The sequence below is a fragment of the Pseudopodoces humilis genome, chromosome 1, assembly GCF_049639895.1.
Source record: "Pseudopodoces humilis isolate 2021_Gansu_Grassland_sample_001 chromosome 1, ASM4963989v1, whole genome shotgun sequence".
NCBI classification, from domain to species: domain Eukaryota; kingdom Metazoa; phylum Chordata; class Aves; order Passeriformes; family Paridae; genus Pseudopodoces; species Pseudopodoces humilis.
Genome location: NC_142200.1, coordinates 27,968,496 through 27,986,513, shown reverse-complemented (window position 1 = coordinate 27,986,513; position 18,018 = coordinate 27,968,496). Strand labels below are relative to the sequence as shown.

Here is an 18,018-nt window from a genome sequence, read left to right as displayed (position 1 = left end):
TTGGTACAAAAGGAGCTGGAAGAACAGAAATTAAACAAGAGCAAGGAAGGTGAGGCAAGGGAAACAAGACCACGAGAATGAAGACAGCCAGCCAAAACCAGTGATTATGGGTAAAAAAACCCAAACAAATGGGGGACAGTCTGCATGGAGAGCACAGGAGTGCAGGGAAAATCTGTGAGATGCTTTGGTTGTTTTATTCCCAGGCACCTCACACAGTCTGGCACCTCAGAGGCCACATCAAGCCCCGTGTCACAGCCTGAATGACACCAACCAAAGCAGCAGAGCTCCTTATCTCTCTGGCTTATGCACCATTCCAATTACACTGCTTGTCCAGGCCCTGGGCATGCTGTCCCCATGGGGCAGCTTCCTGGCTCAGGACCAGGACAGATAACCAGGGTGTCCCCAGGGAGCTCTCCAGCTCTTATCCCAGCCCTGCCTGAGCTGCAGCATGGCCCTCCCCCATCCCAATGCCTGCCTCTTGTTTTTTGCCAAGAAGCCTCATGATCAGGTAAGGCTACAAAGGCTGCAGCAAAAGCACGTCAGTACATGCTCCTCACTCCCCACTAATTCCCAAAACTATAGCAACAAACAAACAGATTCAATTACCAAGATGGACACTAGCCCAATTCAAGGGGATTGGTACATCCATTACAAGGAGATGCTGGAGCTGCAGCCTGATCACATTTACACGAAGAAATCACTTTATGCAAATCTCTCATCCACGGGTGAAGGCTGTACAGGAGAGGAGAAAGCACTGTATGGAGATTCACGGCAGATAGGCAATTTAAGGTAAATCATACAGTTCAGTTATATAAGACATATAACCTGGGGAGAAAGTGTGTGGCTTCAAAGTCATAAATTATTTACAAATAATACAGCCTTCTCATGAAATATCCAGAAGGCCACGCACCTATTTTTCACATGATTTTTCTCCACTTCCACAAATCACAGTGAAACTGAAGATGAATATCTTCTCAAGAATGAGCAAGGTTTGGGAGAGGATGGACTTAAGAGCGTGGCGTTAGGGGTTTGCAGGCTGGACAACATGAACAGAAGGCAGCAGGGCTACTGTGCTCACCCAGCTGGAAGGGAAGCATCAGAAGTCAAAAAGGAGAGAGCTGCAGTGGGCTGAGGAAAGGAATTGTCCACCTGGTTACTTATAGCCTCCCAAAACTGTCACTGCCAGCCTATTCAAAATCAACACCTGATTTCCATTAAATATTTCAGGGTTTTTAAAATGAAATCCATTCCTCATATTCACAAATCACAGCTGTGGCATCCACATGTGTGGTGTGTTTTCTGTCAGCAGTGATGCCTCTTCAGAGCATTGGCCTTGCTCTGTACAACACATGGTCACACCTCTGTATTCAATTTTCAATTCTCCAGCTTTCTTCAGCATTTCTGTTGTGATACCTTCGCAATTTGACATCTTCTCATCTTTCTTATCCAACACACCACCTGCTCAAATTCTCCTGCAATAACCAATTCAACTGAGTTACTTTTTTCTGATGTCCTGCCTAGTAACCCTGTGTGCCTTCCAGTGCTCTCACAGGTATGAACCATTTCAAAGATATATATATACAGCTCATAATTTTCTTTCATGTTGCAGACTCTTTACTCTTCAAAGTCTTTTTCAGATCTTCATGCTCAGCTTGCATCCAATTCAACACAGTTTGGCTGGAGTGGGGTTTTTTTTGGGTTTTTTTGGTTTTTTTTAATCATTAGGGGCAGATATCCATCTGCTCCAGGATACTTCTGTAGTCTGAGCAACTCCTAACATTTGTGCTTTCAGCAGACCACCGTTTCTGCTTGCTTATATACACATGCCTTAAGTGACTTTTACAATGTGTTTAAGCAGCTTCCCATGCTGAGCCTGAGGATACTAATTTTCTCTCTTCTGACATTCTCTTGTTTTCAACTGATCTGCTGCTATTTTTGTTTGGGACAAGTACTTCAGTGTATAAAAAGCCCTTGAGGTTAAAAGATACATTTTTATACACTAATTCAGAATTTTTCTGAAACTCTGCAAAGTCTAGGAGGGCATTTTCTTTGTATTACAGGTTTGCCTAAACCCAACAGCAGTGTTATTCTTGAGTTCACTACTTGTGTCACATGTGCAGCCAAATAAGGCAAATAAAATTATACAACAGAAAAAAACCCAATTTATCTTACTAGCTACAGCTATGTCTTACTCAAATCAATTGGTTGCAATAAAAAGATAGAAATACCAAAATATTTCTTCTCAGCTTTAGGATTGCAAGATTTTTACATGACCAAAATTAAAACTAAATGTACCTCTTGTATAATAAAGAGCAAATGTAGCACCAAGTGTCACTTCATCCATGCAGTTACCACTCTTACCAGGGGTTCATAAGTATAATCCCTCCAAAGCCACCACAGGGTATTAAATGCAAATTAAAAAGTGACATGAAATCTACATTTTCAGTTATCACGGAAATCTTCTCAGTAGCTATTGCTAATGTACACCTATGCCTGTCAACATTTGCAACCTTGTGGTTAACAAAGAAGTCTGTTTCTGAACATTCCTGAGTATTTTTAAATCAACTAAAATACCATATGAACTTAAATCCCCCCCAAGCATTTTTCTTCCTATGTGACACACTTTAGGTACCAAAGCCAAAGTACAGAATCTCTTTTCTGGAAGAAGGGATATTTCTCCTGGCTAAACTTCTTCCTACCTCAGCCTACATCTACTTCCTAGGTCAGATGTAAAAAGAAGAAGATGTCACACATTTTGCAGCTCACTGAGGTCTCAGCCACTCTCACACATGCAGCTGTTTCTCTTCTGAAGTCTTTGCTAGTGCAAGTATATTCAAATCTTAAATTGTACATAAGCTCTTGTGAATGCCTTTAATTGAGGAAGACCTATGCAAAGGCTTGGATTTCACACCATCCTAAAATAGTAACGCTACTTCTCCTTTGGGAGAACTGCACAACTTATCATAAGACTGCTCCTCTTTTGCCTCAAAAAACTATCCCTGACCTGGAAAGCCTACCATAAATCCACAGTCTCCAAGGATTGCACTAGAGCAATAACATTTACACTGAGAAGGCAGCACCCGTATGTCTAAGATCAGGCTCCCAGTGAATTTTAAAAATTTTAAAAACCATGAATACAAAATAAATTTATATGCAAAATGCTTCAGTCCTAATTTTTCAAACAGAGAATCAGGAGATAAAGACAAATTGAACATCAACAACCGAAGGGTAACACTACTGTTGCTATCCTGTTGACAAAGATTAAAGCTATGCCTGTAATTATTAGAAAATCAGCTTGCAAGGCAAGGAGAGGAGTCTGAGGTCACTGATAACAGCTCCACTCCTCACACATGCATCAAAAGCAGCACATTTGGTAGGGTTTGTTTCCATGGGTGTTAACTCACCAGAAGGAGGGAACATGCAGTGGTACACCTAACCACTGTGGTTTACAAAAGCCCCGCCTGTAGACTTGTGTTGATAAAACTCTCCTGCCTTGAGTCTTGGGTATGAAACTACTAAAGGCCCATTATTAATATGACAGCTATGCTCAGCACCTCATCTGCTGTGCTGTGGAGCCACACAGGCCATGATGCCAGCTAAAAAGCACTTGAAAACACAGTAAACAACAGGCTTTAAATTAAAGGATATGCTTCAAAAAGGGGTTTGCACAATAAGCATTATTTGTCCAACATTTACAGGCTCAAGTCTCTGCAAAGAATGAGATTTTCCCTTATCTTTCACCTGCATACTTAGAACAATGATGAAGTAATTGCTCCTTTGCACACATCCTGCAGGAACAGGAGACAGCAGATACTGCACACCTGCTTTACAATCCAGGGAACCTGTAAAAGATTTTATATTTTAAAAACTAAAGGTGAAAAAATGGGAGCAAACTGAGAAGTGTATTGATATCCTTTTTTCATTGAGAATGAAGAACCTTTTTTAAATTTTTAGAAAACAAATTAGACAGCTGTTATTTTAGAACAGGCTCTTTTAAAAAATCTGTGTCTGCAAAGAAGGAGGTATAGAGGTAGTCCCTACCACCTATGCAGCACATCTGCTAAAGAGTGCAGTTGTTGCTGTCACAGAATCAGAGTGAGGTGGGAAGGGACCATTGGAGGTCACTTGATTCAACATCCCTGCTCGACTATGGCCTCCCAGAGCTGGTTGCCCAGGACCATGTGCAGGTGGGTTTTGAATACCTCCAAAGATGAAGACTCCATAGTCTCCCAGGAAAACCTGTGCCAGTACTCAGCCACCCCCACAGTGAAAAAAAAAATGTTTCTCAGTGTTCAGAAGGAGCCTCCTGTATTTCTGGTTTTGCCCACTGCCCCTGTCTTGTCACTGGGCACCACTGAGAACAGCCTGGCTCTGTCCTGTTAGTGCCTACCCATCAGGTATTTCTACAGATCGATGACATTCTCCCCTGATTCTTCTCCTCTCCAGGCTGAACAGTCCCAGTTCTCTCAGCCTCCCCTCATATGAGAGATGGTCTAGTCACTTAATCATCTTCATGATCCTTTGTGGGACTCCCTCCAATATGTCCATTTCTCTTCAGTACTGGGGCTCTCAGAACTGCTGTGGCCTCACCAGTGCCCAGAAGAGGGGCCAGATCACCTCCCTCCACTTGCTGTCAGTATTTTGTCTAATGCAGCCCAGGACACAGTTTATCTTCTCTGCCACAAGGGCTCATTTGCAGGCTCATGTTCAACTTGATGCCCACCAGAACCCTGCACCTTCTCTGCCTTCCCCCTGCACATATGGGTGTCTGGGGCTGTTCCATGGGAAGGATGTGGCACTTCCCCTTGCTCCCAGCGCCTAGCACTCAGAAGCTGAGCTCTGGAAGTGGGATAATGCCTAGCTGCTCTCTGCAGCAGAGCAGAAGGTGGCATGCTCTGGACATAGCACTGCTCAGCTGGGGCCAGCCACAGCAAGAAGCCAGACTCTGGTCAGCATGTAAATGACTTGTGATCCTTGATCCCATGTTGGCTATATGCCCCAGCAGGGCCCACTTTACAGTCTGCACTGTATCAGCATCTCCTCATTTAAAGCTCCAGAGGCACAGGATTGCCAGGCTGTGCTTTTGGAAGTTAACCCTTTCCTGTACCAAACACCATCACTCCCAGAGCTGAGGGACAAAAGTCCTTTGGAGAGGATCAAGCAGAAGGGTGAGAAAACACAAGTTTAAATTTCAGTCCCAGCGCTCCTCTACTGCTAAACTGAAACACCAGATACAGGAAGGAAGAGAAAGCAGCACTGAGCTTCTCCCTGACACCAAAACCTCACTCTTTACTACACAACTGACTTAACAGCACTAGTTTTTTTGTAAGAGCTTGCTCCTTCCTGCACACAATCAGGCTGGTGCACACATGCAGGCACACACAGGTACTGGAGTGCTAATAAAATCAGGTGTTTAAAAGGTATCACTCTTGTCTTGATCATTTACCCACAGCAATCTCCACACTTATTTTTTCTGAATTCAGTCCTTTTAAGTGCCAGATGCTGATGAACTGCAGGGAGCATAATTTTTATTAAATTATGAACATTAAAACATTAAGTTATACCTCAAAAAGACAATTTCCTACTGCCTATGGACAGATAGCTCAAGCCCAGAAACTTCCAGGGTTTTCTGTGGGCACTTTTTTGGTCTGTTTTGGGGATTTGGATTTTTTTTTTTCTTAATTTTTTTTTTGGTTCGTTGGGTTTTTTTCTCATTTCTCTAGAATCCAATGAAAGAAAGCCTTTGCTGTTTAAAGTGGTTGTTTTTGTTTTTTTTTTAAGCACCAGTGTAATTAATTATACAAGCTAATGCTTAATATAGAAAATACAATTGCTCTGTGGAGCAAGGCACATATCATGCTGGCTGGAACATGGAAACTGCCAAGACTTTGAAATTCTGCTTCTCAGGGAATCACACCACTGCAATATATAATTTCTGCCTAGCTCAGAAAAACAAGGGAAAACAAGTTTTCTTGTTTAGTGTTTCTTGAATAAAATATTTACTGCTGATTAAAACTAACAACTTGTGCTAATTTCACCACTGTCCAAGAACTAATATTTCAGTAATTTCTACAGCTGGGAGAAGCAAAAAGTGACAAGGATTTCCAGATTCCCAGATTGCCAGCCATGAGGTCCAAGCCTCCAGGGCTTTGATGTCTCAGGGTAGCTATAACCAGCTCCTTGGGCCATCCCTACAGGAGTTTGGAAGTTCCATCACCCTTTTCACAGACTAGGCCTCTCCATCCTACAGATATTGATGTGCCTATTGAGAACCAACTGCCCCATGTTACTTGTGCAGACTCTGCCTGAGTGCTGAGCAAACATGAAACACAGAAATGCTGAGTTATTTGCTGCCTGCCTGCTTTGCCAAATAAATAATAGAGCTAATTATGCCTCATAATAATGGCTTTCCATTTTGTTGGGAAACCAATCCTCTGCTACTAGTTTTCTTTCTCCAGTTCTTCTCCAGGGGTGGTTTTAGCCAAACCTGTTGAGAACAATGATAACAAGATCACTTGGAAACCAGCATAACTGGTCAGGTCCCACACCAGACCCAGATATCACCTCCTCCCCTATCATTCCCCTGACTGTTACTGCTGATCAATTCCTGGTACATTAGCTTTCTAGGAATGTGATGGACTTGTCAGGCAAAATTAAAGATGTAGTCACAAGTGAGTAAAAGCTTCAGGGTTCACTCACACAAATTAAAATATACAATTGATACCAAAATGTAAATCAAGAGTATGAAATTGAATCTCCAAGAACTGAAAAAAGAAATTAATTATTTCTTGCACTTCAGTCAGTATAATTGACTGAAACAATTTAAAATACTTGACAGACTGTCCACCAAGATACCCTGGAAAACCAAACTGTTGTACCTCTACATTACTAGCATAAAACCATTTCCCAATGAACTGGCAAATTTCATGTACTAAATTGCCAGGAATATTTTCTTCCAAATTCAGTTATACTTATAAAGACCAAAGAGTGACTAGGTGTTTGCATACCTTTTGATTACCAAGGACATAGTTAAGAAAACAGGTAAAACAGAAGGGAAAGAAAATCATATTAGAAAACTCCAAGTGCATTAACAGATAATATTTGAAGTACACATGCAGTATAGGTGGTCCATAGGTTACTGTTTACCTCAGGTCCACATGCATAATGTCACATGCTGCTGCTCCCTTGAGTGATTAATTAACCCACAGAGAAAAGCTCTGTGACAAGTCACTTCACAAGTCGCGAAATGGAGGTCACTGTGCCAGCCAGCAAATGACACATTAAAGAGGGGGAAAAAAGGCAGAAAATGCTCTTTATGCTTTCCACTTCAGTACAAACATGAGGGATTTATTTCACTAATCCATGGTTGGCAGTGTCCGGGCTACTTGGAGCTGCAGAGACAGAGAGAAATATCCAATTTTCAAATCCCCTCCAGCTACATGAAGGTAAGAAAGAAGAGTATGTTTGCCCCCACAGAGCTATTATTGCACCGCTGCCAGCACCATCTCCTGAAAAGGCTGAGCTAGGGGAAGGGACAGCCCCTCCTATGACTAGGGGGGGTCAATTAAGACAGCCAAGATACTTCCAAAATATACCTTTTTACAGGGTTCTCATTTGTAGTTTATTTGGCCTGTCTACAACATTATGTTCCTGTACGTAGAACATGAAGGGAACTGCACAAGTGACTTTGCCTACACAAATATAAGCTTACTCAAACTCTTTAAACATGAGGTCGCAATTTACCCTTCTGAGGGCAAAGCAGTGTCCTTTCTTACGAAGTGTACTAAAAATCAGACAATACTTGACAGCACATCAAAGTGAGACAGAATACACACACATCCAGTTTGGCCTTTCTGTGTTTTCTTCTTCTTTTTCCTTAGGCAAGCAAATCTATAAAGCCTCTCATTTAATGTGTTAGATTAATAAATGATGAAGCTACAAACACGAGAGCCCCAACCTTCCATGGTGTGTGTTCAATTATTTTGCATTTAACAAGAGTAAAGGAAAACTGATTTAATCTCTGTAATTGCCAAACTAAATGACACAACCTTGCCTATTATAACAGATCAAAACAATACACGTGTATTTACCAAGTTGTTGAAAAACCTGTAACTTTTACCCTGAATAGCTTTTTATTAAGCTTCCATTTAGCTTCCATTTGTGGAAAAGTAACTACCAAATGCTGCAGTGGAGGCCACAGAGACTGTGCTTTTCCCCACAGCTAGGCTCGAGATCAGAGCTATTAGTAGCTAAGCTCTCTGACAGCATTTCAAAAGAAAGTAAAACTATATTTTGGAATGTGCTTGGTGAATATCCCAAACTAAAGTAAGTCATTCTAGTTTGCAGGCTCTAACAGTCTGAATGTTGGTCTGTGCACTCCACTAGAAGGAAAAGTTAGCTGTCGTTCATTGAAGGAAGAAAGTTCTGGAGAGAGTGCAGTTTGTTAGGAAATCACCCATAACATCATCAGTAGCAAATTCTTTAGCAACCTCTTCAGCAATGTCTTCCTGTCCCTCCCTCACACTCCAGTCTCCTAAACCAGTGTGCCTGGGGTGCAGCCTCAGCAGTGGCTGTAGGCACCAGGGCTCCTCTGCACCCCTTATCCCCAAACCTGAACCCCTCATCCCCCGCCCTTACCTCCTACTCACACTGACCTCCTCATTAACTCTCCCCCAACCACAGCACAAGCCCTGGAAGAAGGCTTCAGGTTATCCTTCTCCATGCACCTTTTCCAGTTGGAAATCACCTTGCTTGACGTGAGGAGAGGCCCACTACCGGCAGCACCCCAGGAAATGGTGTAAATTCCTCTTCAGCCCTGGCCCATGGCACGAGCCCTTCCACAGTCTCTGGAAATAGCCCTGAGGCAGCTGAACACTTTCCTTTGCCATGTTTTGCGGGCACACTCCAGCAGTGGCTCACAGCTGTGTGGCAACAAGCATAGCCAGGGCTTTCTCTCCTTCAGACACTTCTGAATGATGAGCCTCTAATCCCTTTGGCTTCAGCTGCAAAATTCCCATTGATTGATAATGGATTTTCCACTGATGTAGAATCGGGCACTTCGACTAGACCACTACGAATTAACAGAAGAGAGCTCTGTTAATCCTTTATAAGCAAGCTTAATCTTGTGGTTTAGAGAAGGAGCGAAGGCTCTGTTCTTTCCAGTATCAGCCAGAATGTGATTACCATTTCAGAAAATCTTTTTCATTTTCTTTGATTGATCCAATATTTCTTTGGAAGACATAAATCCAGACACCACCACAGATGCATACTTCTGCCAAGTAAAAAAGGAAGAGCTTGAGCTATGAATCCTGAAGCTGAAAGCTGGGATCAGCACTCTAGGACTTCCAGTTAGTCCACAGAAGGTGCTGTCATATAGGAACAGGAGTCTGACAAAGCCTTTATAGCATTCACCTTTCAATTAAAAAGAGTAACATCTGAAAACTCACATTAAAATAGCTGTAAGACTTGTTCGGGTTCTCTCTCAGTGATGTGATTTGATCATTTCCTGTACATTAGCAATAGTTAGGGCTATTAAATGCAAGCAAGTATCAGCACCTTTAAAGACTCTTCTGGCTAATAATTCTGACTAATCTGGCTAATAATTCTGAAACAATCAAGTCATCAAAAAGATGAACTGAACTTACATTAAGACACTTTTTCCATTAAAACAAGATTTTGTTAGATCAACTCAGACTTTAGGTCAGTGGACACAGAATTGTGGGGTTTTTTTTGCAAAAAAGGAAATTCATCACTATGCATCCATGTCTGGTAAATGGGAACTCACTCCAATGAGAAAGCACTGCCCACCAAGACTTGTCCCATTTGCAGCAAACAGTCTGTGCAAGGATACTTAATGGTATCCTTAGCAGTAAAATCATGAAAGATCAAGCCCAAATCTTACAGCTGTAATTGGTACCGAACAGCAAACAATCCTTAATTCGACGTCCTGCAGCACACTAGATGCAAACATTTCATCGATTTAGTAATTCATCGTCTGCACTGCTTCTATGCTGGGATGCAAAGAAGCCTTAAATACAGCAGCTCAGTGGCTCCTCTGAAACACTGGAATGCCACGTATCTCCATAAAATGTTTATCTTTGTCAAGCATTTCACTGCCACTGTTTAGCTGGATGACCTTTGGAAGGAGAAGCGGAGGCTGACGTGCACCTTCATTAAAGCAGCACCTCCTTCTTCCCCCGCCTGCGAGAACAATGAGCGCGGGAGGGAAGAGGTGAGCAATCCACGGAGTAATGAAGAGATTTTGTTTCAGAGGGTTATCAATTATTTATGAGCAAATCCCCAGATGAACACATCCAAAGCTGAGCAGTTTTTAATACATTTGACTTCTGTACACACAGCACAACACAACCAGATGCAAGCTAAACTGGACTGGTGTGATTATTCGAGGTGCCAAACAGTGAGTTCAGTCTGGACATTAGTAAATCACCATTATGTTTTTCAAAGTACGATGGTCTCCTGGATTTAAATCTCTTTCACAAAAGTCCTCTGAGACTCACAGAAATCATCCTTTACAGTATTCCCCATTCATCAAGATCTCAGCAAAGAAAAATCTCATCCTGAAGAATTTCTGTAATTATGCTGATATAGTTATCTAAATAGTCTAATACTCAAATTCTAATATTGCCCAGCTGTGATTGGGATTTTATTCCACAATGGGATTTAATGGATCCGAACTCTTCCTATTAAGAAAATATAAGACCAAGTGAAGGTCTTTTTCTCCAGAACAGGGTTTATCCTTTTTAAAACAAAGACTTGCTTTCAAAGTAAAATTGTTTTACAACTGCACTTTTTAAAGAGAAGATCTGAAAACTCTTTCCATGACGTGGGAAAGACAAACATTACACATTCTTTACAAGCAAGGGCAGTGAAACCAAACAGTTGCATGTGCAAGACATTTGCACAAAAAGTCATTAATCTGTTTACAAATGCTATCATTGAAAACAGTCATCCTGCAAGACTTGAAATGAAACCCAATCCACTGGCACACAATAAATGCCCAGATCTGCAGAACCTTTGAGCTCCAGTTTCCCACAGCTTCCAGCCAACAAGATGTTGCCAAAGTCACCACCTCCACTGCAGTCACACTCCAATGATCGTGTCTATGGCAGCTGTCATGATGGCCCTAAGGCCACCTTTAACACCCAGCTCAGGTACTCTGGGGCACCCCAGGATGAGTCCTGCAGAGCAAGCCCCACAGTCAGGTTTGCACCTGGCCAAGCAGTGGCATGCCATGCACAGGTGGCCCCAGAGGAAGGCAGCCAGTCATCCTGAGTTTGGGGGGCTCTTGATGATGCAGTCTGGGCTGAGCACAGCCAAGGGGGAACAGACAGCAGGCCCTGCCTCTTGGAGCCTTGTCTGCAAACTGCCTTCCAAAGGGAAATGTCTGGGGAGACACTCATCAAATAACACATTTTACACTACACATGGAATGAGCATTTCCTGCCTTAACTGCACAACACCCCAGGAGAAGAGCTGGGTCTCATGTTCTTGCACTCTCCCCTGTAGGCCAGCATTCACCTCAGCATCTGCACAGCTCCATTCCTGGCCTAGCCTGGGTAGACTAAACTGCTCCAATATTAAAACAAAAAAAAAAAAAAAGCCACCTAGAAATCCATTTAAGAATTGTTTGCATTACTTTAAAGGGTTTGCTATATATTTGGATGAAAGAAGCCCATTAAGTACATCTATATTTACTTCATTACAATGTGGCTCTTGAAGTTAGATGAAAAGATTTACCCTGGCCAAGTTTCTTTATTCATCAACATCAGCTAGATATATTTTCAAAGGCTTATCCTCATCGCATTTACATGAAAGCACTCAGATTTTTTTTTCCCCCAACAGTTGTAAGGCGTTCTGAGAGGTATGAAAGGGCAAAAGAAACTTTAGTGAGAATTACAAAATCAAGGAACAGTAGAGGCACAAATCCTATCATTTCTGCTTATTAATGGGGGGGACCCACTCTTTCCCACCTGGAGTCATTCTTCTCATCCTGCAGATGTATCAACAGCAACAAATAGCAGCTGGATGCTCAGTCCCCTGACTCAAGCCCAGATAAAGGCACCTGGCACACTGCTTACCCACAAATACCACAAGGGAAGTGTTAACCCCTCCTGAAGCTCAATATCTTAAGCAAACATGGTCTCCCAAGTTTCTAAAGTATTTCTATGCACTTTGACAAGAAAAATTTGATTATTTTTTTTTTCTCCCATAGGTGGCATTGAAGATGAGCTCTTCATCACTGCTAGCAAAGTATGAAGTAGAAGCACAGCCTACCAATGATTGAAGCCAACTGTACAAGTCCTAGCTATCTTTGACATGAACTCAAACATAACTTGGTACTTGCACGCCTTTATTATCAAAATTTTATCGTCAAGTTATTTAAATATTTAAATGACATTTATGGGCTATCTTTCCTCATGAGTTTACACTTTCCCACGGAAGACTTCCAGAGTGATTAACAATGCTGATCTTTATCCTTCACACTGACTATTCATTCATCCTTTCTAAAACGAATACTGCTTACATATGACCCAAGAGGGCTGTAACAAGGCAGTATTTATCCCCACTAATAATCTGTTGTGGCTGCTTTAATTAAAACTGGGTTATATCACATCCATGAAGCAAAGGCGCATCTCCTGTCGCTCGTCATCCACCTCACAGCTGCGCTTGGTGCACCTTCTCAGGAGCAAGCTTTGGAGGTCCCACCACCTGCAGCTTGCCCAGCCCTGCCCAGGTAGCTGAAGGCACAGTGTTGTTGCCAAAAAAACTGCTTCACCACAGAAGAGAAGCAGAATGAAACTGCAGAAGGGTTTGCAGTTTGGGACCTTGAGTGAGTCACTGAACACCTGCAGGCTGCCATTCACCCCAGCTCACAAGCAGGGCACCACTGCTGGCATGGCACGCGGGGATTTTGGGAGGTGTGGGACCAGGCGGAAGGAGCGACTGATAGAGAACCTCCCGCACAGTGCAGCAATTCAGAGCATGAGGGGTACTAGGATGGATAAGGGCATCTCAATTATCTGCAGTAAACTGGCAGCCAAATCAGGATTCAGCTTCCTCATCTGTGTTGCTTCATGATGCCCACATGACTGCATAGTGATTTCAAAATTTAGAGTTTGTCTCTAGTAGTATTGCACAAATGAGTGTGTACTGCTTGCCCTTTCCATGTTTCACTCCTTGCAAGAAGTATCTTATCATAAGAACGTTTACAAATAGACCATTTTCCCATGGAAGAAACTTGAGCTTCTTCCCTCACCAGAACTTTTTTGGCATTATTATACCCAGTACAAGGCCTGCTACTGATGGTATCCTTGGGATGCTGGGATGGGCAGCAAGCAGCCAGGGCAGCTTGCCTGCAAGCCACAGGCTGTGCAGCTAGAGCTTCATCCAGCACCCCTCTCTCCCCTGCTGGCTCCACCCAGGGCCTGGGCCAGCAGTTGCCATACATTCAGCAAACCCTTGAGCATGGCAGAGAGGCATTCCCCATCTCAGCTTAGCAACCTGGGGATAAGGGTGAGTGGGAGCACCCTGCACCCCTTCCCCCTGCCTGGGCTCTGTCCCAGCCACAGCACAGCCATCAGACCACAGGACACCTGTCCCTCCCCACCGCCGCTCCCAGGCTGAGCTACCCTCGCATCCTTGTGCCTGAAACCAGACCCACTCTCAAGACCTGGAAGCAGAGGCATTGCTGTGGAGGCCTCGGTAATGCTACCTGAATGATTAATTGTTTTAATTGTCACATGGTTTTCAGTCTTCTTGGTCTATTAATCTTATTCTTTCATTATTTTTTACAGTTAGAAATGATATGGGTTTGGAACTACTTTGGAAAAGCCCCTCAGTTCTCTGTCCCCATCCTTACTGGAAGTAAAAGAACTGTCCTGTTCCAGCCATTAAACTCTACAGCACTTTACCATGGCTATCAATGAGCTGATAAAATCATTTAACTCCTTTGTGTGTCAATGAATTTCCCAGTGCCCTGAGAAAGAGGGTTCCTTAACTAAATGCCACATCCAGCAAGAAAAACTTGATTACTTTTCTTGTGGACTCCTCAGTGCTTCCTAAAATATAAATTAACTCGAAGATCATCAATATTTCCTTGTTTAGGACTTGGAATCCAGTTGCCACTTTGTGATAAATATAACTTTAATAACAGAATAAATTCAGAACTTAAGTTATCTAGTAGTAGTCATTTGTATACAATATATGATCTAAAGCCACATTCACTTTCAAATGCCTGGCAATGAGGCTTATGAGGAACACTGTGTCTTAAAACACAATGTATTTCCCGTTTCTTTTCCTCATTAAACGGCATCTCATAAAAGGAACCAAACAAAAGATAGGTGAGTTCGGTCATATTCCACAACCTTTACTCATATGAGCAATGTGTTGCCTCCAGATCAGGTTCTCATTTGGAAGTTGCACATCCCCATTGCTGACCTGAATATTGATTTTATGTTAATAAAAACCTGTGTTTAAATGCTGGTAAAATATAAAATTGCTCTAGTACTTCAGGCGTGCAAGGTGTTACACATACTGTACTATTTTCTTTTTCAATGAGTGCAAAAGACACTCACCCTTTACAGGAGATGCCCCACAGCCTGCAGAATTTGTCCTTTGTTAAATAAGCTAAGACCTGAATTAATCACTTTTCCAACTAGGGGAGGCACTTTTGCTATAATGAAGCTGTGCACCTGAAAAAATTTTAATGACGTTAAATAAAACCCCCTGGAATTTGAAATGTCTTGTTCTGTGTTGGCTAAGAGAAACAAATACAATGACAATGTACTTCCATTTACATACTGGGTATCTTTAGCAGCATTTGCTTCTACAAATTCTCTTAACAGATGCTGCTCCAATCATCACTTATCTGCAACACAGACATACTTTGAGAGGACTAAGGAGGATTTGCCACTGGTTTCAAGACAAAAACAAGCACACTTATTTTTTTGAAGTTTAAGTTAATAAAATAAGAACTCTGGTTAAAAGTTAATCAAGCACAGCTGCTAGGCTTCCTTAGGTGGGGGGGGGGGGAAATATTTTCTGCCAAAATTCTATCTTTGCTCTGTCTCACTCTTTTTCTGCATTTATTGCTTAATAGCTTAGTATTATTTCAAAGGCTTTTCCTTTTACAAATGTAATCAACTCGTGTATTCAGCACCACAGATGATACATTACTCTCCTGAAAACCAAATCTCTTAAGGCTAGATTAGAAAGAAAGGTTAAAGAGCTCCATCATTCAAAGCACTACAGTTCAGACACCTATAAATCACTATGTTTGTTTATTTAGCTAATTGGCCCATTAGTGTCCGCATCATCTCAAGCTGCACAACTTTCTGCCGTGACCGTGGGCCAGTTTCTCCCTTCCCTCTCCGGAGCACTGAGAGAGCCGAAAGCTCGGCGCAGCACACCCGGCACACGATGCGCTAGGGGCAATCTGCGCTTGCAGCCCTCTTCGAGGAGCAGCCCCCGCTCGCCCCAGCGATCCCTTCCTTCCTCCTAAAGACTTTCCAAGCCCAAGAGCAGATACCACAGTGAAACAAACTGGAGCCTGTCACTGCGCAATAGGATTTCAATGGAAACACGGCTCCGGGCTGGCTGGCAGCGGCTGGCTGGAGATGCGCGCAGCCGACCCCGCCGGGGCCGTGTCCCGCACCTGTGCCCGCTATTCCCGGGATCCCCGCCCGCAGCAGCGCCCGTGCGCCGCCCTGCCCGCAGCGCGGACCGCGGCCAGCCAGGGCAGCCCCACCGCCGGCCCCCGCACCGACAGCCCCTCAAAACACAGACGCGGCAACTTCGCGCACCGCCCCCAACTCACCGGGAGGCGCCGGCCCCGCGCAGCGCTGCGTCCCTGGATGCCGCCTCCCGCGGAGCGCAGCCCGCAGGGGCCGGGCAGCGGCGCGGCCAGGGATAGCAGGCAGGGGAGGCAGCAAGTTGCGGCGCGTCTCTCGTCTCTCTTCTCTCCTCTCCTTTTCTCTCCCTACCCGCCTCCTCCTCCCCCTCTCTCCCTCCCCCTCCTCCGCCCGGCGGGAGGGTCGGGGGAGGCGGCGGAGGGGCCGGAGCGCGGCCGCGGAGCGCGGCGCGGGCACTGCGCTTGTCCCCGCGCCGCCGGCCCCGGAGCCATCGATGCGGCGGCGGCGCCGCGGGCCGGCAGCGAGCGCAGCACCGGCACCGGCACCGGCACAGGCACAGGCACCGGCACAGGCTCGGCTCGGCACGGCACGCCCCTGCGGGGGCTGCGGGGCCGTGGCCGCCGCCGCAGCGCCTTGCTCCGCTGCCCAGCTTGCGGCACTGCCGCGGCCCCGGGGCGCCTTGGCCGCCCCCGAGCAGCGGGGAGCAGCCGGGGCCGGGCCGGCGCTGCGGCGGCGGATGCTGGGGCCGCCGCCCCGATTGCCGCACAGAGGGCTGCGCGGCTGGAGGATGCTCCGGTGGCCGCCTGAAAGGGAGGGAAAAAGGAGGAATTGAAGCATCCTGGTCTTGGTTTTTGTTTTTTTGGGGTTTTTTTTTTTTTTTTCCCCTCCTCGTTAAGTGAGTGTGACTAAGGAAGACAGGTATTTTGGCAAAAGAAATCTCGGCATAGTTACTTATGGTTTTTTAATGTTGTATCGAGATCTTTAAGCAAAATAAATAATTGTATTTTTACATGATGTAGGGAAGCGCAAGGGCTGCAAGTGAAAAGCACTGTAAGAGCAGAGCCAGGAAAGGCTGCAAAAGCAAAATATCTAACTGAGCTCTCTGGGGATTTTTTTAGGGAAATTGCATAATTACTACGAGTTTCCACCCGTATGTAAGGATTGACTTAACACCCAGTGAGCTCTTACTTCCTGAGAATAAGTTCAAACCCCATATGCCATTCTGCAATAGCAGTGCTGTCAGATGCATGGCTGGCTCAAGGTTTGAGCCTGGATCTGCATTTGGTGTTTTCCAAGCAAGGATTTCCCTGTGCAGGAAAGTGCTGGTTTGTTGCTCGGTTGGTTTCTTGGGTTTTTTTTTGAAAATCCAAATACAGCACTACCACCAGCATTTTCATTTTCACCTAATCTTTGGCAAGATTATAGCTCAGTTTATTATTCCATGCACATCCATCCAGTGAATCCTCAGAACTGATCCTTTCTTCATCCTGCCTTTCATTTTTGCCAGCTGTTGGGTTCCTCTGTTGATTTGTTAACCTTTTTTTTAAAAAAAACCTATTTTTTAAACCTTTTTCAAGCTGTTTATCCAACAACTTCTGTCTGCATTAGGTGATATAGTCCATGGTTAGCAGAGTCCAGCCCATCTAAGTTTGTCCACATGGCCCCTGCAACAAAATGCATATTAATCTAGCATGTAACCTGCCAGTTCTTGTAATATCCAGCTGATGGTTGTCATTTTACCAGCCTGGTGTTGCTTTTCTTTTCTTCATTTTCCTGGCATGCCACTCACTACACTGGTGCACTGTAGCTGACCTAATGGTGTTTTTTTCAGACTGTTTTCTCCAGTGTCTTTTACCCACAGTTCTTGCAGAAAGTTCCCATCAAATCATTCCATTAGAAACAAGAAGACTTTGTAAAACCCCTAACATCTGTACCCACGTCCCACATAGTGACTCTGCAATGAACCCAACTACCCAAGAGACTTTAACTCTTTCACCTCCAACTGGTTTCTGGTTGCTGTAGCCAGTGAAGATTTGCACATGTGGAGTCTTGAATCGGCACTTTTGTTCTGCCTCTGCGTTCTTTCATCCCTGACCAGTGGTACTCCTGCTCTGCTCAGGCCTTGTAAATGTCCTGTAAATGTCCTATAAAGAGTGGTGGGCCATCATAGCCATTTGGTGCCTCTGTAGTGTCTTCAGTTTAAAGTATGAATTGTGAAATTGTGATCTGTAGGAAATTTTGGAAGGTAACAGTGGTCTGTAGGTCCAAAAAGACTGGAAACAAATGTTCTAGCAGCTACTCTCCTTCAGCTGTATCTTTTTGCACAGTCTGATGTCATCAGCCAAATACTGTTTTTGCTGAGTCTTGT

The 18,018-nt window shown here is 44.1% G+C and overlaps 1 protein-coding gene across 1 annotated transcript in view; it reads right to left on the bottom strand.

Moving 5' to 3' along the window:
- PAG1 (phosphoprotein membrane anchor with glycosphingolipid microdomains 1) overlaps positions 1 to 16,018 on the bottom strand; it is a 111,157-nt gene extending 95,139 nt beyond the window's left edge. The window contains exon 1 of the mRNA XM_014256834.2: positions 15,836 to 16,018. The gene's annotated coding sequence lies outside the window, so the exon portion shown is untranslated. The remainder of the gene's footprint in view (positions 1 to 15,835) is intronic.
- Positions 16,019 to 18,018: the final 2,000 nt, after the last annotated feature.